The sequence below is a fragment of the Brassica rapa genome, chromosome A10 (assembly GCF_000309985.2).
Source record: "Brassica rapa cultivar Chiifu-401-42 chromosome A10, CAAS_Brap_v3.01, whole genome shotgun sequence".
Classification (NCBI taxonomy): Eukaryota; Viridiplantae; Streptophyta; class Magnoliopsida; order Brassicales; family Brassicaceae; genus Brassica; species Brassica rapa.
Window position 1 is genome coordinate 4,062,093 of NC_024804.2, and position 7,943 is coordinate 4,070,035.

Consider the following 7,943-nt stretch of genomic DNA (forward strand, 5'->3'; position numbering starts at 1 on the left):
TTATAGGTGATAGCCTCTTTGGTTTGGCCGTTTGTATCATGGCCTTTCTTTGGCCGGGTAATGGCCTTTTATGGCCGACTAATGGCTAAGCCATATAACATGGTCTTTAGACCATAGTACACGAACTTGTAGTATTGATCATGGGTTTATCCTCTCTCCCCCTCATGACCATACTATAAGGTCGTGGTGCTTTGGGATTATTAAGCCTAATGAGTTTCCCTTTGTGTACATGTTACACAACGTGAGATCTTTGTGGGATAACTCTGTGCCTTTTCTTTGCATCAAGTTTAAACTTTAGGATGGCTAATCCTATCTTGCCATATAGTGTAATTTCGTGGGGTATATGATTATAGTCACTACTTCTCTTGCCTCTTTTATCATACTGATCCTTAGCATAGTTTAAATCAGTAGGGATCATTGGTATAGTTTTCGATCACTTTCTTTCAAGGTCTTAGGCGATTTTTCTTTCAAAATCCGAAGGAACTTGTTTCCTTTCTTGCCCATTGATTCTATTTGGAAACCATTTATTATAACTTCAATGGACCACGTTTTCTTTGGGTGTATATAATGCCTTATAGGCAAATGCCTTAGCCATAGTTTCTTTACTATGCTTACTATACCCATTCATGATTTCTTACTCAGTTTTATGCCCTTTAGGCAATACTTTAAAACATTCATATGTTCAAATAAGATTAGGCAAGATTCAATTAACTCAAGACTAATTCCTTTGTATATAAAAATCGTGAATGATCCTTGGGTTAAAATACAATTGCAATCATAAAGCAATAAGACTAGTCGTATCGAAAATTTGGTCTCTGTCAGAAGCAGTCATGTGATTAGATCAGTATAAGTGGTGAAGCCTTTTATTCTATACTGTTGTAGTATGACATTCAACACATGGAATGTGGAATAGGTCTTCTCTAGTAACTCTTTCTTGGTTACTACTTCACCACAAAGTCTCAGCATTGAGACTGTTTCAATCAAGGCTGAGTTGTACTCATCCATGACTTTGTAATCCAAGAATCTTAGATTCTTTCAGTCATTTCTAGCCTTTGGAAGCAACACCGTTTTCTGGTGGTAATTTCTATGCTGTAAAGCATCCCCAAAGTCTAGTGGATTTTCCATAGTGATGTACTGATCTTTTAGACCTTCAATGAGATGATGGAATATAATGCTTATAGCCCTGTACCAATTCATTCTCATTGTTTTCCTTGGTGATTGTATTACCAAATCCCTTTTCGATATCTGAGTCACATTGTCATTTAAAATTTAGGTTCACAATGTGGCTCATGCAGCCGCATGATATAGCAAGCTCGGCCACAAACAAGTTCTTACGCATCTATGAGAACAATTGATCATGGTGTGAATCAGGTCACACGGCCATGTTAGTGATACAACGATCTTAAAGATCGGTTCATGAGATATGCAAACAAGGTCGCATGATCATTCAGATATGATGTCTCTCTTAGACCATTCGGTCATACATTTTGATGCCTTAAGTTTCACGGTATTTATGTGATACAACAATCCTAAGGATTGGATCATTATGCAATCCGGTTTCTATAACCATCCGGATGCTTGGCCATACGGCCATATACAATAGGGGATTATTGAGTATAAGTGTTTTCAATCCTATTGCATAGTTGCATATCTATTAATTTCAAGGTTGGTAATATTCAACTAGATTTTAGTATAAGTAATCTAGCAACCTAACTCTCATTCAATATGTTTAACCTTAATCAATTGCTTTCTACTTTATAAATATATAGGGTTTAGTAGAAATCGATTTAGCAAAAATAAGATTAAGGTTTCAAGGCCTTTAGATCTTTAACTTCGAAATTAGGATTTCAGTTTAAACAAGATTCAGATTCAAGTTTTAAAACAATCCTAATCACAGCTCTAGGTGATCAATCAAAACACTCAAGTTTCAAATCAAAATTAAAACCGATTTTCTAATTAGGGTTTTAGGGGATTTCAAATACTTTGATCTTTGATCAAGGGGATTTGATTTGAGATTCAAAAACCTATAAGGCTCTGATTTTAATTGATCAATGGATCAATATCTTTCTTAGGTTTAGATCGAACTTATAGAGCTTTCGATTTACTCATAGGGTATTGATCTATTATCCTATGGCTTTCAGTTTTAGAGATTATCTTTTAGGGTTTCAATCTTTACAAGACAACCAGATTCAATTCTTGTTCTCAGAATTAGGGTTACCTTTGTCTTGCAGATTGTAGAAGCCGGACCTCCAAGATGGATGAACCTCGGACGCGAGCTGGACGGACGCTGCCTCCTATCGGGTCGCGAGTTGCTTTCTTTGCGAGCGGCTGATCTGATTGCGAGCTGGTTGATTGAGAACACGAGCTGGCTATGTTGCAAACAGGAAGCTGAGCTCGTCTATGATCAGGAACACCTTAAGGGCTTTAGCTGATCGGATGTATGCAAGCCGGAAAGCAAGCAAGAACAATTTAGGGTTCTTCGCACTAACTCCTCTTCAGCTCATGAAACAATAAACAAGGAGTATTAGATTACATGAACATCATAATCTAAACAAGATATCATCAAACAACTAAGGTATGATAAACTTATCTTTCACAAGATTTGAATTTGGATAGAAAATCTTGTTGGCTCGGATTAGGGTTCCAAGAGCTAAGTCAGCGCCGTGTATTGTTTCTGCGAGTGTGGGCGCGTCTGAGATCGGATCGACGAAAGGTTTGCGCTGATGGATTCGTCTCGTCAAGAGCTTCAATTTGATATGTGGCTCGTCGTCTGGTTCGTCGGGGTTGGAGAGATCGATCGATTTGAAGTTCCGCCTGATTTAGGGTTTATGTGTGACGGATTTTGGTTTTTTGGTTTTGTCTCAGGGTCTGGAGACTATCGTGCTGATAACGTGTTGTGAACAATAGAGAATTCATGTGTAATTGTTCTGTATCTATACTATTATTTGCGAAGTAAATTTTTGCAATGGAGCTCTCACGTTGAAAGTTAGAGTGGTTAATATCGTTTATACCCTTAATGAATAAAATATATAAATAAATTAAAAAATAAAAACGAATTTTAGTTGATTTTGATTAGATAATTGATTAATATTAAGAATAGTAAGAGTTATCCAAAATCTGAAAATATAATTTAAAAAAGAGATAACTTTTGTATATATTGTATTGTTATCTGAAAAAGTCTTTAAATAAAAAGTTAAAAACATAAATTATATAACTAAATATTAATTAAATAGAATTCTTAATTATATAATTAAAAATAGAATATTATATTGTTATCTGAAAAATATTTTAGTAAAAAGTTAAAAACATAAATTATCTAATTAAATATTAGTCAAATAATTTTTTTTAATTATATAATTTAAAATATAATATTGAGTTATTTTAAAATTTATTTTAGTAATGAATATAGTGTACAAAGAACTTTTTAAAAATTATTAAAATGTTTAAGCCCGCATCGCGGGCAAAACACCTAGTTCTTATTAATCATCAAAAGGGGTTCCTTATATAAGGATTACAAGATAGAGATAAATGGAAAGTATACATATCCTAATCCTACTAGATTTAAGATAACTACTAAATACATAAAAGGAAAGATAACATCTAATAGGAAAAAGGAAAGGTGGTTTCCTTTTCTCTCTATGCCGCCTCTCTCTCTCCTGAAGTCGGCTCTCTCTCTCTCCTCTTGGACACGGCTGTGGTTGGGCCTGGTCGTGGCCTGATAGGCCATCTCTTCTTATCTTGGTTAATGGCAATCCACACATGTTCATAACAATAACCAATATATTGGTTAATGATCTTTGTTAACAATTTAATATATATAAATGTAACCGAAAATTATGAAAAAATTCAAAACTAATCACCGTTAATCTCTAACTAATCTTAAAATTTCAACTGATTTGCAAACCCCAAGCACCGAACTCACGCATGTCGTTATTTTGAACATGACATATATCTTAGAGGAATTGCATCCTACATCCATCAAACAAATTATAATTCATCCACTAACTAAAAACCCTGTTTTTTCAATATACACTGTACACGTTATAGATTATTGCCATATTACCCTTGCAACCAACCGGTGAAACCTGCTGACAAAAAAAATTAAAAATATATAAAAAATTTTAGCCACATCTTCTAATCCATCACCACCACCTCCAAGTCTCTACTCCACCATCTCTTTCTAGTGTCTTTCTTTCTTCTTCAGATTATCAAAAAAATCATACATTTTCTTCTGTCACATAATTTTTCTCTTTCAATACTTCACCAAAAAAATAATCAATTCTAAAGAAGAGACAACGATGAAGTCATAGACGGTGAGCACACACAACAACTCTTTCCTTTTTTTTAAATCAATTAATTCTCACAATTATGCTTTTGTTTTTATACTCTGTTTTCGTTTCTGTTTTTGTTTTAAAGATCCAGTGGTGAAGAACATACAGCGATGAAAACGTAGACGGTGAGCACACACAAAAACTTTTTTTTTCTCTTTTTTTTTCTTAAATCAATTGATTCTCACAATCATGATTTTGTTTACATACTCTGTTTTCCTTTATGTTTTTGTTTTACAGATCTTGTGGTGAAGAACAACGACGGCGAATCGGTTAAAGCATCATCGTGTCGGGAAAAAGAGAGGAGATAAAGATGATCTCTATATATGGTGGTGAACGAAATGAATATGTATCAGCCTATCTAAAAAAAAAGAATTGAAGAAGATGAATTCACCGTCTATACTATATTTGGTGAAATGAATAGTATAGTATATATTTTTAAGTATAGCTACTTATGTACAGTTACCATACTATTTGAGACATATTTCTATACTACTCCTTAAAAATGTAATAATATGTCATGTTTTTAAATTTGATAGGTCTCTTCTTTGTCAATATGTGTGATTGATTGTAATATGAAATTCATTTTTCGAGTGTTGGACAAATTTGATTATTTGGAACATTCGTTTACTATACTACTTAGAATATATGGAATATAAGATATGTAATATGCTAAGCAATTAAATGTGATTTCAAGTGTTAAATATTGGAAAACAATTTATAGATTGTATTTGGGTTTATAGGTTTTTGCCTAGAGTTTAGATTTACTAAGTAAAAGTTTGGATAGTTTGGGTAGTTTGGGTATAGTAAACCATATTATATACATTCTATTTGGGTTTATACTTCCTTGATTAGGGTTTAGCTTAATCTATTTATTTAGGTTTAGGGTTTAGGGTATATTTGGATTAGAGTTTAGTGACTAGAATGTAAGGTTTAGTATTTAGAAGGTGAGGGGTATGGTTGGGGTGAGCATTAACTTCATTCATGCAATCATAGATATTTTATAGTTTCACCAATATGTACTATGTTATTTATTTTGTTCCATTCTATTTGGGTTTTGTGTTTATATTTGGGTTTAGGGTTTATATTTGAGTTAGGGTTTAGTGATTAGAGTTTAGGGTTTAGATTTACTAAGTAAAGGTTTGGGTATAGTAAACCATATTATATATATTCTATTTGGGTTTATATTTTCTTGATTAGGGTTTAGCTTAATCTATTTATTTCAAGTAAATGTGCTTTCAAGTGTTTAATATTGGAAAACAATTTATAGATTGCATTTGGGTTTATAGGTTCATGCATAGGGTTTAGATTTACTAAGTAAGTGTTTGGGTATAGTAAACCATATTATATACATTCTAGAACCTGTCGATCGATGTCCTCAACTGACTATCGCTCGACGTAGGCAAAGGTGTATCGGTCGATGTCCCTATAGGACCATCGATCGACACTCTTTCGTTGTCAACATACTAACCGTTGAGACATGAGATCTAGCTTGTTAACCAGTGAAACATGCGACAGCTGATCACTGAGTTAAGCGGTTGAGCTCTAACATATCATGCATGCAACAAATAGGTACCTATAGGAATTATAATCTCCAACACCTGAATAGAAACCCTAGATCTAGCAACCATCCTTCCATCAAACAACCCTTGCCAAGCTGAACAGTTGACTTGTTCATATTGTTTATTGCTTTATTTATTACTTGCTTTATTTATTACTTGCTTTATTTACTGCTTTAAAACCTATTAGTCTAGCTTAATCATATAACTATTAGATCTAATCGGTTCCTTAGCTTCTTGTGGATTCGATCACTAAGTACTATAACTCGACCTCTTTTGATGAGAGTAATACTCTTTAGGGTAATTTGAGTGATATCAAATTTGGCGCCGTTGTCGGGGAGTTTTGATCGCCATTAGATCTTGTTTAGTTAGATTTAGTCAAGGTTTTGTTACAGTTCGAAAAACTCATAAAATTTTTTCTTCTATTTTAGGTACATAACTCTTAGTACCAGAAAACAATGAAGAGAGGATTTCTAGGTCCTTCAAGGAATGAGCCTGCTGGTTTATGCACGATCCGTAAATCTACGAGGGATGTATCGATCGACACCCTCCAAGCAGCATCGATCGATAGCGTGAGCCAAGCATCGAACGATATTATTCATCATGTGTCGAAAAACACTATTCATCGTGGTACTATTCATCCGGGTACTGTTCTTCATGTTACTGTTCATCCGGGGTACTGTTCACCACAATACTATTCACCGAAGTACTATTCATCCAGGTACTGTTCATCATAATACTATTCATCCTAGTACTGTTCATCGTGATACTATTCATCGCGACACTATTTATCTCCCGTCGATCGATACTGTTCATCCTGTGTCGGTCGATACTATTCATATCCCGTCGATCGACACTGTTCATCCCGTGTCGGTCGACAATATTCATATCCCGTCGATCGACACTGTTCATCCCGTGTCGGTCGACACTATTCATGTCCCGTCGATCAACACTGTTCATCCCGTGTCGGTCGATACTATTCATCTTCCGTCGATCGACACTGTTCATCTCGTGTCAATCGACTTTGTTCATCCCGTGTCGGTCGACACTATTCATCTTCCGTCGATCGATACTGTTCATATTCCGTCGCTCGATACTGTTCACCCGAACACTGTTCATCGCGACACTGTTCATCCGAACACTGTGCATCCGGACACTGTTCATCGAAACAGTATTCATCGCGGCACTATTACTCCAATGACGAACACCACTTACGGAGAGAGAGAGAAGGTCGAAGCGCTCATACTTAAGATCGACAAGAAAGGTATTTGGCGAGACGAAGAAGGTCGTCCTTGCAGCCTCACATGACAATTAATTAATGCAGAGGGTAGTGTAATACCTGATGTAATTGCTGTGGCTGAGACGAATATCTTTAACCTGACAAGTCAATGGTATGATTGGGGAAGTGAGGATCTATTTTACGGTCTTCCTTATGAGGATCCCAAAGATCTTATCAAGAGACTTGAGAAGTTAGCCTCAGCAAACAAGCACGATAAAATATCTGCAGACCACATTATCTGCAAGATTTTCCCCTATTGTTTATCTAGAGATGCTTTTAGCTGGTTCAGTAAGCTGCAACCAAGATCTCTAACCTGCTCGGAAGACATCAAAGAAGCCTTCATAGGTAAATTTTTCAGCGAGGCTGTAGCAACTCGAAGTAAAAGGCTTGACAAGATGATTAAAAATCGGGAGAAAAGAATAATGATTAGTATGAGTCAGATTCTTGACTTCGTCTACAGCAAAGAGAATGGAGATATTGGAACACCGACAACTCATGTCAAGCAGCCAGACATTCAGGTTCACCATGCAGATGAGAGTAAGCAGAAGGACGAACTGAACAGAGAAAAACTGGTCAACCATGATACAGTTAAGGATGATGAAGCTGATACAAAAGATTCGACTTCAGCATCGATCGATAGTAGTAACTCAGAATCGATCGATATCCGCACTTCAGAAACGATCGATACAAATATTTGTCATCGATCGATACCTTCTAAAATCCTTGATGCTACCACTGTGTATGTTAGGATTGGACGATCGAAGGCAATTAGTGACT

At 35.5% G+C, this 7,943-nt stretch overlaps 1 long non-coding RNA gene across 1 annotated transcript; it reads left to right on the forward strand.

Moving 5' to 3' along the window:
* Positions 1-1,803: 1,803 nt before the first annotated feature.
* LOC117128919 lies at positions 1,804-5,741 on the forward strand. Its single transcript, XR_004452355.1, has 3 exons — positions 1,804-2,929; positions 3,474-5,105; positions 5,469-5,741. It is a non-coding gene; the product is annotated as an uncharacterized LOC117128919 (long non-coding RNA).
* Positions 5,742-7,943: the final 2,202 nt, after the last annotated feature.